We start from the raw sequence: 21,319 nt of genomic DNA on the forward strand, positions 1-21,319 counted from the left end.
CAGATGCAGCTAATAAAGGGAAATATAAACACTTTCATTAGGAGAGGATAATATTTCTTGACCTTGCCATCATTAAAACTCCATCACAAAACTGTATAAACCATAGAAAACATATACAATGCAATCTGTTAACAAGGCACTCTTTCTGAACCTATACATAGAGACTGAGCCTCATATTATTTGAGAGCAACAAGAAGTTTTCTTGGGATTAAAGAAAAAGAAATAAGTACAGCTGTTCCAGGATCAATTTTATTAAAAGAATTACTCCTGGCCCTTGATAAAGACTTCATTTTGTTTGTCGAAACAGCTGTTGGACAGTGGAGACCTTTAAGAATATTATTCAATCACTTTTGGACAGAGGAGACTCCAGACCATGGCCAACCCTAGGGCACGTGGCACCCTAGGCAGACTCACGGCCCGCTGTCCCCCTCCGTAGTGGTGCCCTGTGGTGCCACGCCCCACCACCTGCACAGTGGACAAGTGACAGGGAGGAGGTGGGACAGGTGAGCTACAGAGGAGGGGAAGGAGTGGACAAGCAGAGGAAGACAGTGGATGGCAGGGAGGAGGCAGGGCAGGTGAGTTACAGAGGAGAAGAAGGGGTGAGCGGGTGAAGAGGCAAAGTAGAGATTTGTCTAGGGCATGAGGAGGGGGGAGCACCAATTGGGCATCCCCTGCCCTGCTGGTGCCCTTGGCAAATGCCTAGTTTGCCTAGTGGGCAAGCCGGCCCTGCTCCAGACCACAAAGATCTCCAGACCACAGAGATAATTTCCCCTAGAGAAAATGGATGTTTTAGAGGGTCAACACTAAGTCCCTCCGCTCCTACTTCTCTCATAATTGAAAGTACAATTCTGAAATCACTGACTGTTGAAGAGGCAGGGAGTAGGCATTGTGTTACAGGAAGCTTTAATTTGACATTGGTTTTATAGTAAAGGTTCTGCCATGGCTTATGACCTATTAATGTCAACCTTACAAAATTATTCAAAATGTTATAGGCTACAAAGATAAAGCATCTGCATTTATTCCTGTAACAATTTAAAAAAAAAAAACCCACAGCATTTGCAGTTTGCACAATTTGTTAATGTACTCAAGAGCAACAAGTATTTTGTTCCATTAAAATGTATTATTATGTATGTAGCCCTGTTGAGATCTAACCAGAGAAGACAAGTTTAGGGATATGTATTACATATAACCATCGCTAGTATAGGATACCCTGAAACAAGGTTGTCTTCTACATTCCCCTTGACGACCTGCCTTTAACTAGGAACATATTCTTTTTAACAGCATATATAAAATTAAAATCAGGCATGTGTATGTGGTGTGAATTTATACATGAGACCGAAGGAGCAGGAGAGATCATGCATACACTTCCAGCATTAGCTCTAACCAGAACCTCTTAACATTGGAATTAAAATGTATTGTGGCCTTAGATGTTATAGACCATACACTGAGAGAGCATACCTGGATCTTAACAAAAGCCTTAGGTGAAACTGATTCAAGAAGTGCTTACAGGCATAGAATTTCTTGGCTCTGACAACATAATCATTTTCTCTAGTATATCAAATAGCACACAGCATATTAAGAGTATTCTGTTATTTAGATTGACTTTCACCTATTATTCAAAGGCAATGAAGAAGGATGACTACTTCCAATTCCCTGCCCCAGTGGCTCCCAGTTCCCAATGGCCCTTTATGTTGAACAACTATCACACGCAGAATTGGAATTTTTGCACACTGTGGCAGACCTACCTGAAAGAGAGTTTGTAATTTAAAAAGGATTGTGTGCAGGGGTCGAATTCTAGCAGGAACTCCTTTGCATATTAGGCCACGCGCCCCTAATGTAGCCAATTCTCCAAGAGCTTACAAAAAAGAGCCTTGTAAGCTCTTGGAGGATTGGCTACATCAGGGGTGTGTGGCCGAATATGCAAAGGAGCGCCTGCTAGAATTCCACTCCTGATTGTGTGTAGTAGATGTAAACACAGTAAAATATCAAGGTCTGCTGTAACATGGAATTTATAGTAACTGCCAGGAAATCAGGTGAATTATTCTTAGCGAAGCTGGTATCATTGCAACGAGCTCTTGTATAGAAATTTTTACTAACTGTAGCAGCTTAATATTCATAACATGGTTTTTTTTGTTTCAATTAATATTTATATTTAACATTAAACATAAATATATTTTATTTTAATAAAATTTCCTGCCAGAAATGCTTAGCATGTGAATTTTCCTTCCATGTCATCACTGAAAGGAAAGCAACATCCCTGAAAAAAGTGTTATGAATTGGACTAAAAATCACAGAATTCCTTTAAAGCTTCTGGAGTCAGAATTCCACCCCCCTCTAATTTACTCCTGTACTTAACCCTTCAGCACTATTAATGTATTTGTTTCCTTTTTTTAAAAAAACAACAACAGATATACTATTGTTTAATATACCAATAAAATGCATTTTAACAGGGAGAAATGTAAAGTTCTGCATTTAGGTAGGAAAAATCCAATGCATGGTTATAGGATGAGGGAGACTTGTCTTGGCAGTAGTATGTACTAAAAGTATCTAGGGGTCTTAGTGGATCATATGCTGAACATGAGTCAACAGTGTGATGCGGTGGCTAAAAAGGCAAATGCAATTTTTGGGCTGTATCAACAGAAGTATAGTGTCCAGATCACAGAGACCAGGCCCTTTATCAATGATTTGGATGAAGGAGTAGAGGGAATGCTTATTAAATTTGCAGATGATACTAAATTGGAAGGGGTTGCAAACACAGAAGAAGAAAGACAGGATACAGGATGACCTTGACAGGCTGGAAAACTGAGCTAAAACCAATAACATGAATTTTAATAGGGATAAATATAAAGTTCTGCATTTAGGTAAGAAAAATCCAATGCATGGTTATAGAATGGGGGAGACTTGTCTTAGCAGTAGTATGTGCAAAAAGGATCTAGGGGTCTTAGTGGATCATATGCTGAACATGAGTCAACAGTGTGATGCAGTGGCTAAAAAGGCAAATGCAATTTTGGGCTGTATTAACAGAAGTATAGTGTCCAGATCACGTGATGTGATGGTATCGTTTTACTCTGCTCTGGTAAGACCTCATCTGGAGTATTGTGCTCAGTTTTGGGCACCACAATTTAAGAAGGATATAGACAAGCTGGAACGGGTCCAGAGGAGGGCGACGAAGATGGTGAGGGGTCTGGAGACCAGTTCCTATGAGAAAAGGTTGAAGGAGCTGGGGATGTTTAGCTTGGAGAGGAGGCAGCTGAGAGGTGATATGATCACCATCTTCAAGTACTTGAAGGGCTGTCATATAGAGGATGGGGTGGAATTGTTTTCTGCAGCCCCAGAAGGTAGGACCAGAACCAATGGGTTGAAATTAAATCAAAAGAGTTTCCGGCTCAACGTTAAGAAGAACTTCCTGGCCGTTAGAGCGATTCCTCAGTGGAACAGGCTTTCTCGGGAGGTGGTGGGCTCTCCTTCCTTGGAGGTTTTTAAACAGAGGCTAGATGGCCATCTGACAGCAATGCAGATCCTGTGAATTTAGGGGGAGGTGTTTGTGAGTTCCCTGCATTGTGCAAGGGGTTGGACTAAATGACCCTAGAGGTCTCTTCCAATGCTATGATTCTATGATTCTAGTATTTATTTATTCGGGGGGGGGGGGAGTTCCCCCTGGGGGAACATGTCAGAATGGAGTTTTGGAACTTCTTTGTGGAAACAAAATTCTCAAAAAATGTCTAAAAGTTTATGAGGGGCACCAGGGGAGCCTTTGATCCAACAAAATACGTTAAAACATAGTTGCTTAAAGGTCATCATTCAGTATTAGGCACCAAAAGCAAGATCCAAAGAAGAACTGAAGAAAGTTAGTGTCATGTCCAAAGTCTGGAAACCACTTTAAAGTAGAAGGAGAGCCAGTTTGGTGTAGTTTGGTGTAGTGGTTAAGTGTGCGGACTCTTATCTGGGAGAACCGGGTTTGATTCCCCACTCCTCCACTTGCACCTGCTGGCATGGCCTTGGGTCAGCCATAGCTTTGACAGAGGTTGTCCTTGAAAGGGCAGCTGCTGTGAGAGCCCTCTCCAGCCCCACCCACCTCACAGGGTGTTTGTTGTGGGGGAGGAAGGTAAAGGAGATTGTGAGCCGCTCTGAGACTCTTCGGAGTGGAGGGCGGGATATAAATCCAATATCTTCTTCTTCTTCTTCTAGAAGTAAGTCTGTAAAGCATGAAAATAATATTCTTTCAAAGAATCCTGTCTGCTTCTCCTTCATTTTCCCCCTTGAGAGTCCCAGCCCCTCTTTTCCCAGAAAATCTATACCACTTTTCTCTCCAAGCAGCTTACACTGCTCTCCCAGTCTCCATTTTATCCTCTTCACAGCAATCCTGTGAGGCAGGTTAGCCTGAAAGAAAGAGAGATTGCCCCCAATGTAATGTAGCAAGCTTCCATGGCAGAGTGGGGATTTGAACTTCCGGGATTCCAATCCACCTTGCTAAGCACTACACATACAATACCAGCACAACAGGAAAAAGAAAAACCAGAAAATTCAGTCAAGTAACTTAGATGAGAGCTTCAAAATGAGCAGGTGGAATAGTTGCTACAGGACACAATTCTGTGAGGAAGCAGTTTACACGGGAACAGTTTGAGAGGGAAGGAGGCAAATAACTTTTAGTCCTACATCCCAGGCAGGCCAATGGAAGAGGCCTAGGTGTTTCAGCTCTCCATATGTCAGGTGGCATGGTTGCTGTGGGAGGTAGTTTGGGAAGGGAGGGGCAATTGGTCCCAGGAAGGTCTCTGGTGGAGCCTTGGTTGTCCTATCTCTCCCGCTGATATTACATGATAGAATTAGGCAGGGTGGATAAAAAAAAATCAACTTTTTAAAAATTAAAAATATTTTATTTAAATCAGATTTTTAAAATCTAAATTGGATTTTTAAAATAAAATGTTTTTTTTGAGGAAAACTCTATCTAAAAGTTTTCTGTTTTAGCTACATTACAATCCAAAGGTTATTCATCATGAAATAAGGATTAGTTTTTTGTTATATATAATGCGGTTGTGTATTCATACAATGTTTAATTTTTTTATATATACAACCATTCACAATATCATGCTTTCCCAGAGGTTTCAGTAAGATTATTTTGGGCAGTTTTTCTACCTAGAAGATATTATCACAGTTGCTTGGTTGTACAGTTCTCAAAACTGTGAATTTGATTTTGCAGAGAAAACATGCCTCTTCTTCACAGAAAAAAATATTTAAAAATAAACATACACAGTTAAGAAAACTCAGCCCTATTGGCAGGGACAGCACACGGGAGTCAGCCAAGTAGGCAGAGGTTTAGGGTGCCACCTGGCCTAGGGGCACCACGAGGCACCCCCTCTCCTCATGCACAGCATGTGCGCTCCTTGGAGCCTGCCTTCTTCAACAGAAAGCAGGCTCCATGGAGCGCAGATGCTGCCCGGCTGCTTTCCCATTCCCCGGGTCTGAAACAGACCTGGGGAACACAAAAGCCGGTGACACCTGCATAGTGTGCTTCTCAGAGCCTAGCAGGCTCCTCGGACAGCACAGCGCAGGCATCACCTGGCCACTTTCACATCCCCCGGGTCTGTAACAGACCCTGGAATTTGAAAGCAGTCACCCCTCGCTGCTCGGGAAGCCTCAGTGAAGTTGGGGGGCATGGCAGTGAGCATGCTCAGAGTCCAGCCCTGCTGCTGTCTGGACCTTGCTGAGGCTTCCCAATGCTCAGGAAGCCTTGGCAAAGTTTGGGGGCATGGTAGCGAGCACGCTCAGAGCCTGGCTTTGAGAGCGCCTGCTGCCACCCCGACCATGCCAAGGGCGGGGAGTGGGGATCTGCTTGGGGTGGCAGAACCTCCAGCACCGGGCCTGCCTATTGGTCCTCTGCAAATCTATGCACACAGAAGCAACTCCATATCTCTAAAGCAGGGGTGGCCAACGGTAGGTCTCCAGATTTTTTTTACTACAACTCCCATCAGCCCCAGCCATTGGCCATAGTTGTAGGCAAAAAACATCTGGAGAGCTACCATTGGCCACTCCTGCTCTAAAGCGCTATGTTTCAAGAAGTTCGGTGAACATAAAATTGTTGGAGCGGACTAGGTTTGGATAAGGAGGAGATGTTAAGAGGTAAGTTTAAGGAGGGAGGGACAAGCAGTACACGTTAAAGTGAAACATTTTGAGCTGAATACTCCAGAAATCTTGAGATCTTTATGAATTTATCCTCATGGAAGTTCCAGGTAGGCAGCCATGTTGGTCTGAAGCAGTAGAACAAAGCAGGAATCAAGTTGCATCTTTAAGAGCAACAAAGTTTTATTCAGAATGTAAGCTTGTCTGATGAAGTGTGCTTCTAGCACACGGAAGGTTACATTCTGAATAAAACTTTGTTGGTCTTAAAGGTAATACTTGACTCCTGCTTTGTTCCTCACAAAAGTGTGAGCAAATACAAGAATGCATACGCAGTGTAATATTATTGTTTTAATCAAATAAAATAATTAAATTGTTATTGTGAATTATTATTTTTATCCTTCCAATAAAGTACAGCAGAAAAATTAACCTATTAAACTGGAGATAATTCACCTGACAATGATTCATAATTATCTGTATAACTAAAACTAACCTGAATAGTTTATTATACTAAAATGAAACCTTCATCTGGGTTGTAGCTAGTACGACCAGCAAGAACTGGCCTTTATGTAGAAAACCATGATTTAAATCAAATCCTTAACAACAACAACAACAACAACAACAACAAAATTTTATTTGTATCCCGCCCTCCCCGCCGGAGCAGGCTCAGGGCGGCTAACAACATAGTTTAGGTTTAGTTATACAGAAATAGATAAAAATACATCTAAACATTATAAACATTTTAATTAAAATTCTGCATAAGCTTTAACAAATCTTACTGATTTGATTTAAATTTGATTTAAATCAAATCCACCCTGGAATCAGCATTACTGATTTCCAGCTGGGAAATTCATTTTCATTTCATTTCATTTCATTCGATTTATATCCCGCCCTCCCCACCGAGGAGACTTGGAGGTGAAGCCTTGAGAGGGGAAGGGTTTGAGGAGTGACTGCAGTGGGGTATAATGCCAAACAGTCCAGCCTTCAAAGAAGCTATTTTCTCCAGGGAACTGATTTCTGTCATCTCTAGATCAGCTGTAATTCCGGGAGATCTCCAGGAGAAACAGGTGATCTAGACGAAACAGCCTCTGCAGGGGGGGAAATTGACACTGAATATGATGCACTGTCAACCATTCTGATATGGCACCTGTTACCTGCGATTTTTGAAGGAGTAGTGTTGCAATAACTGTTGTAATCTGTTGCACAATTTCTCTGGAATGACTTTTTAGTCAATCACAAATAACTTAACCAAGTAATCAAATAAAAATCAAGTCCCAATTTATATATATGTACTATTTTATAAATTTATTTTAGCTTCACCTTCATGAACAACCAGAATAGGGTATAATTCTTTAAAGTTTAACCAACAGGCAGATATAAAAGTTATAAAAGTAAACAACAAAGGTAAATAAATATAGAAATAGAAAAATATAAAAATAAAATGTACAGTTTTTCACAATTTTCAAGGGAGAAGCAACCACAATGCATTCCCTTTCTATTATCTCTTTACGTGTATATTCTGATGCATGGATAATATTGTGCAGTAGGTTCATTTTACCCAGTTTAGAACTAATGATGAGCTTTGTATACTTTGCAGCATGCTACCTATGGACTGGCAACTGAGAGGATGTCACAGTCTTGCAGATTTCCCACTCTCCCTCCTCTGTCTCTCGTGGGAATTCCACATCCTCGTCCCATTCTGAAAAAAACTGTAATTATTGTTTCATCCACATTGAAGTATTCAGTCATCACAATTAGTCCAAACCGTAGTTTGCAAACCTATTTGTGACCTTTGTGTTAGATTGTGATTTGGGGCTAACTATGGCTAAGAGAAAACACAGACATGGCCATATTACCAGTTACAGTAATCCCCACAAGCTGGAACAGAGGACAGTATCATGTGCTGCAGATAACCATGAACAGGTTTTGCATCTGCACTGACCCTATAACTCTGAAAACATGAGGTATTTAACAGATTGTGCAACAGATTACAACAATTGTGCAACCAATTACAATGATTATTTTAATACTACTAGAGTTTTAAACATGCACTCCAGAAAAACCTTACAAATCCTTTTTTGGTCACTATTTTTATTTATTTGGTAGCAATCTATTTATGTGCCACCTCTCGCACTGCACTGTACCTGAGTACACAAATCTCTTTTTTTATGTGTGTTCTTTTTCTCTGTATGAAATAGTAAGGAAATATGTGGTAGCTATTTGTCCTTTCCAAAGGTGAGTTAATGGCAGTTCACTTCATATAACACGGGAAAAGTCAGGAACATGGTAGGGTTGGGTACTATGTTCTTCAACCCCCCCCCCCTCCCTTCCCACTGCCAAAATTACTATAGAAACATAGAGCTGGAAGGGACCTGAAGGATCATCTAGTGCAACCTCTGACACAATGCAGGAAACTCACAGCTACCTCCCCACAACCTCAGGGACACCTGACCCATGTGGCCCAAAAGGATGCAGAAAGGAGCAGGAAACAGCGCCCTCTCCTGCTGGCAGAGGAAGTTCAGCCAAGCAAGCTGTCTCTTCATGCAGATTAAGATGGGCCATTTTGCTGGATTCTGACTCACTGCACCCGCCATGCGACATGATACCTTGACTACATTCTACCACCCACCACCCACCTCCCAGCATCAGGTTTTCAGGACTCACAGGAGGCAACTGTGTGGAGGGGAAAGCAGGAAGAGCCAATTCTGTTCACAGAATCTTTTAACATATTATATATCAATATCTGAAGTAGTCCTATGGGGCAATAGAAGTAAGGATCAGTCATCATAGAGGCACTCACAGAATTTCTGCTTACATAAGAAACATATTAAATAGTTCAGTTAAATGGCTTGTTTCTTGAAGGGTTAGCAATGAAAATTTTAACTCTGACAGTTCTGTCAGTCCTTTCAAACAACTTCTAGCTAAGATAAAACGTTCAATTTTCTGCACTTTTTTTTTAATTTGCTACCTCCCGACAATCACATCATTTTCATAGAAATCTTCAATGTTATTCCCATCACAAGAGACTGCAATTGCACACTGAAGTCTGCATTCACCATCTATGGACACGATCCAGCCTTTTGCACACACAGTCCAAGAAATAATGATTCACAGCTGCATTCAGCTGCTATGCTCAAAGGCTGCAGCCATTATGGCAGGACACGACAGAAGGATCTGTACAGGTCATAGAAGAGGGTACAATAGCCAGATGCAGACAGCCGTGCTAGCCACTTGGAAGATATTCAAAAGGGATATTAAGCAAGAAAGGAACAACACTGGAAAGATGGTCCCACAGGTGGCCTTCCACACTGTCGTAGCGAGGACAGGACTGTGCCGTATGTTTGTTGTTCTTAGTGCAAAAATGAACTGAAATACTTTTTCTTGAAGACTAATACCGTTTTCGCACACAGCTTACCTCGCAGTCACAATCCTGTTCCCTCCGCAGCGTCCGGTCGGATTTCCCACCATCTGCGCCGGAGTTACAGGAAGTGCCGCAGCTTCTGCATAGCAAACGTAAACTGGGTTTTAACGGTTTATGTTTGCTACACAAAAGCCGTGGCACTTCCTGTAACTTCGGCGCAGATGGTGGGAAATCCGACCGGACGCTGTGGAGGGAACAGGATTGTGACTGCGAGGTAAACTGTGTGCGAAAATCGTACAAATCTAGGCTTTTCCCTCACCAGGTTTTTTTTTTCCAGTTTGGCCTCTTAACAGGGTCAGTTTTCCTCCCTCCTAGTCCAGCTGCTCTCCCATTTTAAAAATAAAAAAGCTTCCTGCGTTTTTTCAGTCCTGCAAACAATACGGAATGCAAGGGAGAGGGGAAACAGATGCAGTTCAGAAGCCAAGCTGGAGCAAAAACCCAATAAAGAAAAGCCCTTTATGCATGTAACAGTAATTCAAATTAAATACAAATTACAGAACCATGATATCACCTATCACTCCAGCATTTCACAAGTTGTGGTCATTTTACTCACACATTATAAGCAACAGCTAATCGATGCCAAGGGAACTCGACAAAGCATTACTACAAGGTGGCACAGATAAAGGTGAAAATTCTAAAGCAGAATCTACCCTAGTAATGCTAAACAGTTCACTGTTAAACGGCCTGAGGGTTTTAAATATTGGCATCGAGCAAATAGATGTTCTGCATAAAGATTAGTGAACAAATGTTTCAGCTGAAGACACCCACCGCAAACACATTGCATTCTGCATGCTAGCAGCAGCTCATGAAAGAACTTATTCCAACAACAGTCTGAAGTCTGTTGACAAGTGAAGGAAATAAATGACAAACATGTCGTTTTTGTAGACAGTTTAGAGGCTGACTGTTTTGGAAAAGACGAGGAAAGAAGTCACTTCCCTTGATAGTTCAGATGAAAATAGAGCTCATGCACTGTTTAAGAGCATGGTTCCAGAGCTAGGACAGATTTTGAACTGGTGACATGAAGTTGTGTAAAAAAGCAAGTCTTTTTTAGTTATTTTCATTCACACCATCAATCCAGACTGCCCGTCCTCTTGCCATCGCTGCTATTAAGACCAATTCCAACGTAACCGTTTCCTATGATGGATGACACGTCTGCTTTCAATGCAGATTTTAACGTCCACTGATAGTACTACTGGTCAAGAGGTTGTTTTTAATCCCTTTTACATATGTGCCCTAGGGTGTAATCTTTGACTATGAAGCTTTTTTACTTCCCACAACTGTGGCAACGGTGGTTTAAGCGGTAACTGTGGTCAGGAGCTCAAGTTCTACTTTGACAGTGGCTAATCCTCTAAGGCAATCTTCAGTTTAAAAACAGAATCTCAGGTAACAGAGTGGCAGGAAATTTCTCTGTGTTTCGGCTGTAGGGAATCCAGCCTGTAGGTGGGACGTAGAGATCTTCCGGAGTTACAGCTTATCTCCAGTCTACAGAGATCAATGGAGAAAAATGGATGCTTTGGAGGCTGGACTCTATGGCATTGTGCCCAACTGAAGTCTCTGTCCCCACTAGGCTCCATCCCCATATTTTTAGGCATTTTCCACCTTGGAACTGGCAACCCTACTCCGCTGCCAATTGGAAAAGCCAGTAAAAGGGGAAGATGGGCAGTGTTATGGCTAGTTTGTCACTTTCATAGGATTATGAGATCATCGTTTCAGTTCCACTGACATGGCATTGTCCTACTAAAGTATTCAAGAAATGGGGCTTTAGAGCACAGAAACAGCGCACTGTCATTTGTGAACAGAAAAATCAGACACGCTAACTACAACAATGTTCCTGAGTTGAACACATAAAGCTGCCTTATATTGAATCAGCCATTGGTCTATCAAGGTCAGTATTCTATAATCTGACTGTCAATGGATCTCCAAGCTCTTAAACTAAAGTCTTTCACACAGGGTTGCCATTTTGCTGCTGGAGGTGGAGGACTTCCAGCCTCTACAGGGCCCTTCCCACCACCGCTCAGATGAGTGGCTGGGGCAAAAATGGTGGTGAAATGGGGTAGAGATTGCCAGTCTCAGCCTGGAGGAAGTTGACAGGATCCTCTTATCTGCACGCCCAACAACTTGTAATCTGGACCTGTGCCCCTCCTGGCTTATTAAGACCTGCCAGAGGGAGCTTAGATATCCTGTACGGGATATCATAAATAGATCTCTAATGGAAGGGCACTTTCCATCAGCGCTTAAAGAGGCGGTGGTCTGTCCCCTCTTGAAAAAAACAACGAATTGGCACATTACCAGCCGGTCTCGAATTTGCCCTTTTTGGGCAAACTTATTGAGAGGGCAGTGGCGTCGCAGCTAGAGGGCTTCCTGGAGGACGCTTCTGTCCTTGATCCCCGCCAGTCTGGTTTTCGCCTGGGCCATGGGACGGAGACAGTGCTGGTTGCCCTGGTGGATGACCTTCAACGTCATCTGGATCAAGGCGGCTCGGCAGTGCTGATGTTGTTGGACCTATCGGTTCGATACGGTCAACCATCGGTTGCTGGCTTGCCGCCTTGCCGACGCGAGGATTCAGGGGCTGGCCTTACAATGGCTTTCCTCTTTCCTTGATGGTCAGGGACAAAGGGTGGCGATTGGGGATGAACTGTCCTGGAGCCACATGCTTGATTGCGGAGTGCCTCAAGGGGCGGTGCTTTCCCCGATGTTGTTTAACATCTATATGCGCCCCCTTGCCCAGATTGCCCGAAGGTATGGGTTGGGTTGTCATCAGTATGCTGACAACACCCAGCTCTATCTACTTATGGACGGCCGGCCTGCCTGTGCCCCAGAAAACTTGGACTGGGCGTTACAGGCGGTGGCTGGGTGGCTTAGGCTGAGTGGACTGAAGCTGAATCCGGCGAAGACAGAGGTCCTTTGCTTGGGTCGTCGTGGCCCGAGAAGGGAAATCCCCCTGCCAGTCTTTGACAGGGCGCCGTTGACAGCGGCGCACAGGGTCAAGAGCTTGGGGGTACTATTGGAGCCTTCACTGTCAATGGAGGCTCAGATAGCAGCCACTGCCAAGTCTGCGTTTTTTCATCTTAGGCAGGCAAGGCAGTTGGCTCCTTTCCTGGAGCACGACGATCTAGCAATGGTGATTCATGCCACGGTCACTTCAAGGTTGGACTACTGTAATGCCTTCTACATGGGGCTGCCCTTGTGCCGAACCCGGAAGTTGCAGTTAGTGCAGAATGCTGCTGCCCGGCTGTTATTGGGGCTCCCAAGATGGGAGCACATTCGGCCGGGGCTTCAGGATCTGCACTGGCTGCCAATAATATACCGAGTCCGGTACAAGGTGCTGGTCATTACCTTTAAAGCCCTATATGGCCTAGGACCTGCCTACCTCCCCACATGTTCCCCAGAGAGTACTGAGATCGGGTTCTCAAAACCTGCTTGTAATCCCCGGGCCAAAGGAGGCCCATTTGAAATCTACCAGGGATTGGGCCTTCTCGGTAACGGCGCCTTACCGGTGGAACCAGCTGCCGGAGGAGGTGAGGGCCCTGTGGGACCTTGGGCAGTTCCGCAGGGCCTGCAAGACAGTCCTCTTCCGGCTGGCTTACAACTAACCGACACTGGGAATTTTGGATGGTGGTAGGGTGCATTTTGATAGACCGCTGGTTTTATGTTTTATTAACTTACTGTTTTAAACTGTTGCTAATTGATGTTTTAAAGCTAAACCTATGTTAGATTTTATATGCTGTAAGCCGCCCTGAGCCACTTCGGTGGGAAGGGCGGGATATAAATCGAAATATAAATAAATAAATAAATAAATAAATAAATAAATAAATAAATAAATAAATAAGCAAGCATCCTTGTGTACTGACATCACTTCCTGTGCAACTGAAAATGATGTCAGTATGTTGCCAGCAGTGCTTTAGCATTCAGTCAAAACTCTTGGCCAAATGCAGCTAGAGCATTGCCAGTGAGTGCTGACATCACTCCCATTTGAACAGGAAGCTATGTCAGTACGTTGCCAGCAACATTACTGTGTTGCCTGCAAAGCCCCAACCCGAATTCTTTTAACTGGAGATGCTGGGAATACAAAACAAACGTTCTACCACTAAGCCACAGCCACTTCCCTATTAGTTATCGGAGATCAACTTTTTTTGAAGGAGACAGAACACAAAAATATATTGTTTCTAGTAAAGAACTCAGCTATCTACTGGCCTATCCCTCAAAACACATTAGGCCCTTACGGTCAGCTCAATTCTAAAGGATTTAAAACTGTTTGTTGTTGTTGGCATCGAGTTGCAGCTAATTTATGGCGGCCCCCTAGTGCAGTTTTCAAGACAAGAGAGGTTCAAGAGCTGGTTTGCCATTACCTACCTCTGAGTTACAACCCTGGTATTCCTTGGAGGTCTCCCATCCAAATACTAGCCTGGGTCTGCCCTGCTGAGCTTCTGAGATCTGACAAGATCAGGCTTGCCTGGACTGTCCGGTTCAGGGCATTTAAATTGTATCCAATGCTTAAGAAATAAATGTGTAACTCGAGACCAATATATCAAAAGTTAAAAGATTCCTTCTTCCGGTTCAGAAAGGTGAAGCAACCTAAGAGTCGTTATTGCACCACGATTTATTAGCATATGCCAGCTTGAGTTAAAATCAAAACCAGTTCTAAAATGCCAAGAGAAGCACAAATAGCCCACCAGGACTCATTTGACTGCATGACACAAAACTCCGTTACAAATCAGAATTAGTGCTCTTCTTCTCATAAAGCAATGCTGTTTTAAGTTAAGGCACAACAAATAAAGTAAACAGCAGGATCTTTACTCTCAAAACCACTTACTCTGAAGTAGCCACAGTGCCTTTACTGGAACACTTCCAGAGTCAGCGGACTGAAGAATGTGGTCTATATCTGTTTAACTGTAATTTAAATTGTGAAATGTTTCAACAAAAATGATGTGCTAACAACTTAGTTCTGTTTTCCTTTTTCTACAAGTTTAGTTTCCTGCATTCAAAACATAGATTGGTAATGCTCTGAATCTGTTGCAACTAATTTAAGCCGAATGCCTTTTATTTTCTTCAGATGTTGGAGCTGATGCTTATAATAAGCGTGTCTATCCGTCTTTCTGTTTCCCTAGAGTCTAAAACAAGCTAGCCTTATTTTGATAATTAAATGAGTCCTATGTTGTTCAGCTACAATGGTTACTCAGGACAGGACTGTACAAAATCCAAATTTTAAAAAACCCATAATTAACATGTTCATGGAAATAAAGTAAGGACAGAAACAGGAAGAAGCATGTCTCTGCTTGTTTGCTTGCTGGTCCTGAGTATAAAGGACCAGTAATATGCTAGAATCAAATATATAGCTAGAAGCATTATTGGCTTGGATCCTACAAAACCTTTCTCAGACAAAACCATTTATGTCAGGGCAGGGGCCGCAACTGCCTTGTCTCCCCACTTCTGCTGCAGCTCGACGTGCCCCCCTGTGCTCATTGAAGATGGGGGAATTGATGAGAATGGCTTATCTTTCCATCAAGATAAGATTCAGGTGAGTAGCCATGTTGGTTTGAAGCAGCAGAACAAAGTTTGCATCCAGTGCCTCCTTTAAGACCAACAAAGTTTGATTCAAGGTATAAGCTTTGGTGTGCCCGCGCATGAAAGCTTATACTGGTCTTAAGGTGCCACTGGACTCTAACTTTGTTCTCATCCTTCCATTAGCAGTAACATTTTATGTAGGGATGCCCTTGCAGCCTCCAGCAGGGGACTTCCTTTGTGCGTGCTTTGCACGTGCAGCGTAACAATGTCACCCACGAGTGACGACATCACGCCGACGACATCATGCGGCAGCCACTCTAGGTGTTTCCGGGAAAACTCTATGGTTTTCCCAGACGCTCTAGCCATTTGGGAGGGAAATGGCTAGAGTGTCCGGGAAAACCATAGAGTTTCCCCAGAAACGCCTAGAGTGGCAGCCGCACGACATCACCAGTGCAATGACGTCACTTCCGGGTGATGTCATCGCACCAGCAATGTCGGGGGAAGTTCCCCCCACCGACCCAATGTGGGCTGGTGGATTGGGAACCTCCTGGGCAGGGGAACCCCCGCCCGGACCGGGGGCTTGGCAGCCCTAGTTTTGTGGGACCCAGGCCATAGTATAAAGAAGCTACTAGCTAACATAAGGATGGATCCAAACTGCTTTTGTGTTATCATAATATACTTTTGCTCATGCACCAAAGGGGCCCAGAATTTCTGACTTTCCCACTGAAAACACAAACTGTTCCCCCAACCACCACCCATGTGTATGCTGCATTTCCCTGCTCTCAAGGAACTGCACACTCTCAGGGCCAAACAGAAAGTCCACAGGTATGTCATATGGATGCCGATGTCATCTTAGAGCTGAACTTGGCCATTTTAAAAAATGCTGCTTATGCCCAGTCCTGATTAGGCCTGCAGCACAGTGGGACTATGTAATATTGTTTCCCCACCACCAGCGTGCTTTTTCCAGCACCAAAACTGCAGCTTTTCCAGCATCTAAAAAGGTGCATGGAGGTCAAGATCACCAGAATTGGGTTCACTTGGCATTTTGGAGTGGCCAATTTCAGCTCAAAAAATGGCATGTGTTCACAAGCTAAAAGCGGGGTTGATGTAATGTCTAGTTTGGCCCTCAGAAGCAGCTTTTCTAGTGGAACAGAGAGCTGCAAAAGGGGCAGGAAAGATCAGTAGTGTGAGCAGAACGCTACTCTTAGTTTCTTGCATCCATCTCCTAATAATGAAGTCAGTGATAAATGTTTCTGACTGAGCATGAGTCTTGTACTACGCCCCTACCGCCTCCTCTTATTCCTTTCTTTCTCCTTTTGCATGCTTAGAATCAATTACTTACTTCCTGGGCTAGGAAATAACTTTAGTTTGTTGCTTCATCCAAATAGACTAACAGCTTCATACCAGGGAGCTCCTAAACACAAGGCTTGTGCCTGAGCATCAGGAAAGTTAAGCACAATCTGAGATTCAGCTGCTGAGTTTGTATTGTAATGTAGAGAGGCCTTTTGGATGAATCCATTAAATATAATTCAACCACACAGATAAGAAAAAGAGGAATGTCTGCTTTTTAAAATCTGTGAGGGGTAGGTTTTTTTTGGTGGGGGTGTCAAAATTTTAAATAATCTGGGTCACAGGAATTCAGGCTGATCTAATAGTCTCAAGACCACCCAGTTCTCTGAAACTTCCGTCCTTTTCTGAAGAAACACTTGAAAGTGTTGGGTAGAGGCATGTAGTAGACTAATTAATCTACTTCACTTGGCTTATTAGGCATTCCCAACTCCTGGATTTTATTATCTCGAGTAAATGGTTCAATGGTTCAGCCTCTCTGGTAGTTCACTTCACCAGTCCAAGGGTTACTGGGATTAATTCCTGTGAATATTCTCCTGTGCTTTTTATTGTTCAGAAGCTGTAGAGTAGCTTCAAATGTCCTCATCGCCAGTCCTGAAATGGTTGATTGAGAGGACTCATCTATTGAAAGTTGCTGCTGTTCAGGAGCCATTTGTTGGCTCCATTCATAAGCCTTCAAATCACACACCCAACTTTAACTTTTCCTGGCACACTGATTTATAAGCCCACTTCGGGGAGGGACGGTGGCTCAGTGGTAGAGCATCTGCTTGGGAAGCAGAAGGTCCCAGGTTCAATCCCCGGCATCTCCAAAAAAGGGTCCAGGCAAATAGGCGTGAAAAACCTCAGCTTGAGACCCTGGAGAGCTGCTGCCAGTCTGAGATGGACCAAAGGTCTGAGTTTGATGGACCAAAGGTCTGATTCAGTATAAGGCAGCTTCATATGTTCCAAGGGCCTGATGAACCACACAGAGATGTCATGACCTGTCACAGTTCAATCCTAAACAGAGTTATAACCTTCTAAATCCAATGAAGTCAATGGTCTTAGAAGGATATAACTCTGTTTAGGATTGCATTGTCAGTACATCACATGGCGGGGCTTTTTTGAGCAGGGACATTCAGGAATGCCATTCCAGCTGGCTTGGTGTCAGGGAGTGTGGCCTAATAGGCAAATAAATTCCTGCTGGGCTTTTTCTACAAAAAAAACCCCTGTGTAAAGCAATGGTGATGCCAGGGAGTGAGGCCTAATATGAAAATGAGTTCCTGCTGGGCTTTAGCTACAAAAAAAGCCCTGTCACATTGTATAATAGCTGCCTGGGCATCTACAATGTGAAAATAAGCAGGAGATAATGCTTCCCCTGCAGTATTCACACTTGTTTTCGGCTAAAGTTCAGGTCGTTTAAAAGAAGAACAAGGGAGCAGGTTTAGATAGGTTCACAACATATTATCAGATAACACATCCAGAAGTGGAGCAGGGGGGATTTATAGCTGGTCTTCTGGTCCATCCGAATCCAAGGCTTTGGAGAACCATCATGAGTTCCCCTCATACCATCAAGGCAAACAGCATGTGCAAACAAATCACATGACTTGCCTGACTCTGTAGGCCCCCAAGAATTTTGTCCTCCTGGTCACTCCTCATGGCAGTCCTTGGCCATCAAGCCAAGAGTCAGCATTCTGATGTTTTAAAACTTTTTTTCTTTTCCGTTCAGAAAAACAATAATGGCACAAGGATTCTGGTTTCTTTGCCTAACGAAGGCCTTGTGAATGGGGTACAACGTAAGAAAGTTCTGCCATGGGTGGAAATCAATCTCAAACTATTAACAACTATCCCAGGCTATTTACTGTAAACATTTCTTACCACAAACCAGACAACACCAACAATATTTATCCATTTACCAAAGGATGCTATCACAGGAAGTTGTCATATGGCTTTATTAAGTCTTCTTTATAAATCCAGATCATAATTAGTACGAAAATATTAATACAGAAATTTATCGGTCCTAGTGGTTGGATTTCACTGGGGCAGTATATGCCTATTTTCCTAAACAAATTTGGTAGCAAACAAAAGTTAAGGCTCATGGTGGTATTGGAAAGTCACTAAGCTGGCGGGGGGCGGGGGAGAGAAAAAATTAAAAGAAGTTAATTTCTTTAAATACCTAGGCTTGGACCCTTCTATGAGCACAAAGGACTTTTAACCACATAGTGGGAGGGATTTAAAATGTCTGTTGATCCCTCTACCTCCTTGCAACTGGAACCACATTCTCTACCATTCACAATGATCACCCAGTCGTCCTCAGGAATGCCTTCTCCAGAGACACATGAAAGGAGAAGCAAGAAAGCCATTCCAAGGAGCAGAGCTCTACTCATAGTGGGTTGGATTTAAATCATAATCCTTCTCCTTTGACTAGGCTCCACAGTGTAATGGTTAGCACCTGGACTTTGGAACCATACTGAATATTATACAATTTTCTCTTTTCCCATTCAAGGTTTAATTCATTAGTCGATACTGGATATAGATAGTATAATTACCAACATTTATTTGTAATTTTTTTTTTTAAACGTGCATGTGAAATAGAGCGAGACTACCCCGAATCCACTGGACATATTTAGTCATGAACATATGAAGCTGCCTTATACTGAATCAGACCTTTGGTCCATCAAAGTCAGTATTGTCTTCTCAGACTGGCAGCGGCTCTCCAGGGTCTCAAGCTGAGGTTTTTCACACCTATTTGCCTGGACCCTTTTTTGGAGATGCCAGGGATTGAACCTGGGACCTTCTGCTTCCCAAGCAGATGCTCTACCACTGAGCCACCGTCCCTCCCCACCGTCTTGGAGCCTTCCCTCAGCACCTCTTGAGTTTTGCCTCTTGTTAATTTTACCAAATTATCAGCTGAAGTACACCCAACATGGTCCTACTTGCTTCTGATCAGATTTGGCAATTGATGAGAGCAATTCTCAATTTTTTATTCAATAGGGCTTCCTCCCAGCAAGCCATTCTCAGAATTGCATCCCATAAGAACTTGCATCCTTTTCCTTTGAGAACTTACATCCATTTGTATGGAGAAGTTAGCTCCACTGAGTTTAAGAATGCTTATTTCTTAATATGCATTCACTGTATTATATTCTCAGGGAGTAATCCTAAATAGGTCAACTCAGAAGTACATTCCATGTTATTCAATGGGTCTTACTTCTAGGGAAGCGTCATTAGGATTATACCTTTAGTTAAGTAATAAGAAAATGTTATTCATTTTCATCTGATGAATACCATGTACGTTATCCTTAGTGGGAAAGTATGTTCTGTTTAATACCATGTACCCTTTTTGTTCTAGTAATTCCATCAACTTTAGTTTGGCTCAAAGCAGGTATAACTTAATTGACATTCAACACTCGGATTTCATGTATATATTTACAGTGTTAAATTGTTAATCAATATGTGAAATTGTGGGCACAATCCAACCAAAGTAGAGGTCCTGTTGATGAATCTGAACTCTCCACTGTGTCCTATTGAAACCAATAGAATTAACATGTTGAATTAAAATTAAAACTTTGACCAGATTGCACCCAACGTTCAGAGAGCATTAAAGTTAATATGGCATTCTGGGGACAAAAGTTACATTTTGTATTCATTCCACTCTGCTTTTTCCAAAATGTGTTCTTATAACAATATACCATTAGCTATATAAGAATTAGCATATTGACATAAAATACAAATCAAATCTAATTTTTACAGCTGACAGTGCTTTTAGCCTGGGACTGCAATAGATCCACATTTTTCCTTCAGATGATGATAGAACTTAGTGCCTAAAAATGCTCATGTAATGTGAAAAATATAGCTCAAATGCTCATATAGTTCAAACACAAGCTGTAAAATGGATAGATTTTAAACAGTAGGCATAAATGAAAATGCAAACATGCATACATTGAAACATTTCCCCCCCCCAAACATTTAAGAATCAAAGAGAACAAACCGTTCCCTTACTTGAAGAAGTTAAAACAGAGAAAATCTCCTGCTGAATGTAAGCTTTTAACCCATATCCCATAAACATTTTAAACTCACGTTTCCCTTGTTAAAAATTTGTTAAAAAGAAAAAACAAACAAACACTAAGCACTCTTCCCTTCAAAGGCAAACAGAGATGTAATACGAAGAGCTTACTGTGGATAGTGGTTTAATCAGGAAGTAGCCATTATCCTTTCGATACAGCACAGTGACAGCACTCCAGAACAACAAGCCGTGATATTTCTTTCTCTCAGTTAAGAGGGATGAAAGAACACATATTATTGTGTCCCGGCTTCACTGACCCCAGAGGTCAGCAGATGTCTATTATCAAAAGCTATCAAGAAAGCATAATCCAAGGCAAGCATTCAGAACGCTCTATTTGTGTAAACACCTAAAAATCTCTCTTAACACAACCTCTCTCTCTCTCTCTCTCTCCCTGTGTTACTCACAAAACATGGCTGTCTTATTCAGAGATTAGCAATTATTGTAATGAGATACTGCCGGAGAGGGTCAAATAGTACTTCCTGCAGTTTACACATCTTGATTTCCTGGTAAACAAACTGAAAGGCAGGTGGAGCACTGAGGTCACCGGTAAACATGCCTGTTCACGTGACCAAAACCAACCCAGGTGAAGTATGTGACTTGCAAAATATAAGACAGAAATTGTTCTACCTGAGATGTAGCAACACTGTACCTGAAAACAAAAAGAGGCACTTTAACAAGCAAAAGACTCCCCCCTCCCCTTTCATAATCAGATTGGTAGAAATATTTGGATTGCACTATATTTTCTTTTCAAAGGAAACCAAATCTTGAGGACATTTAAAGAAAGTATAGATTTTCACTCACAAATAAAAGGAAACCACTGCCAAATTTCTCTGAGAACCAGGAAGCTGTATCGTTAAGATAAAAATCATGGCACATAATTATATATCTTTCTT

General features: G+C 42.6%; 1 protein-coding gene across 21 annotated transcripts in view; it reads right to left on the bottom strand.

Moving 5' to 3' along the window:
* The window catches only part of BAZ2B (bromodomain adjacent to zinc finger domain 2B), a 186,026-nt gene extending 165,158 nt beyond the window's left edge, over window positions 1–20,868 (bottom strand). For 8 of the 21 annotated variants that reach the window (XM_060257178.1, XM_060257167.1, XM_060257166.1 and 5 more), the window contains exon 1: window positions 20,538–20,856. The gene's annotated coding sequence lies outside the window, so the exon portion shown is untranslated. Of the gene's footprint in view, window positions 1–20,537 lie in introns of all 21 variants that reach the window. The other 13 variants (XM_060257179.1, XM_060257177.1, XM_060257173.1 and 10 more) reach the window with 6 other exon arrangements.
* Window positions 20,869–21,319: the final 451 nt, after the last annotated feature.

This window comes from Heteronotia binoei, chromosome 16 (assembly GCF_032191835.1).
Source record: "Heteronotia binoei isolate CCM8104 ecotype False Entrance Well chromosome 16, APGP_CSIRO_Hbin_v1, whole genome shotgun sequence".
Classification (NCBI taxonomy): Eukaryota; Metazoa; Chordata; class Lepidosauria; order Squamata; family Gekkonidae; genus Heteronotia; species Heteronotia binoei.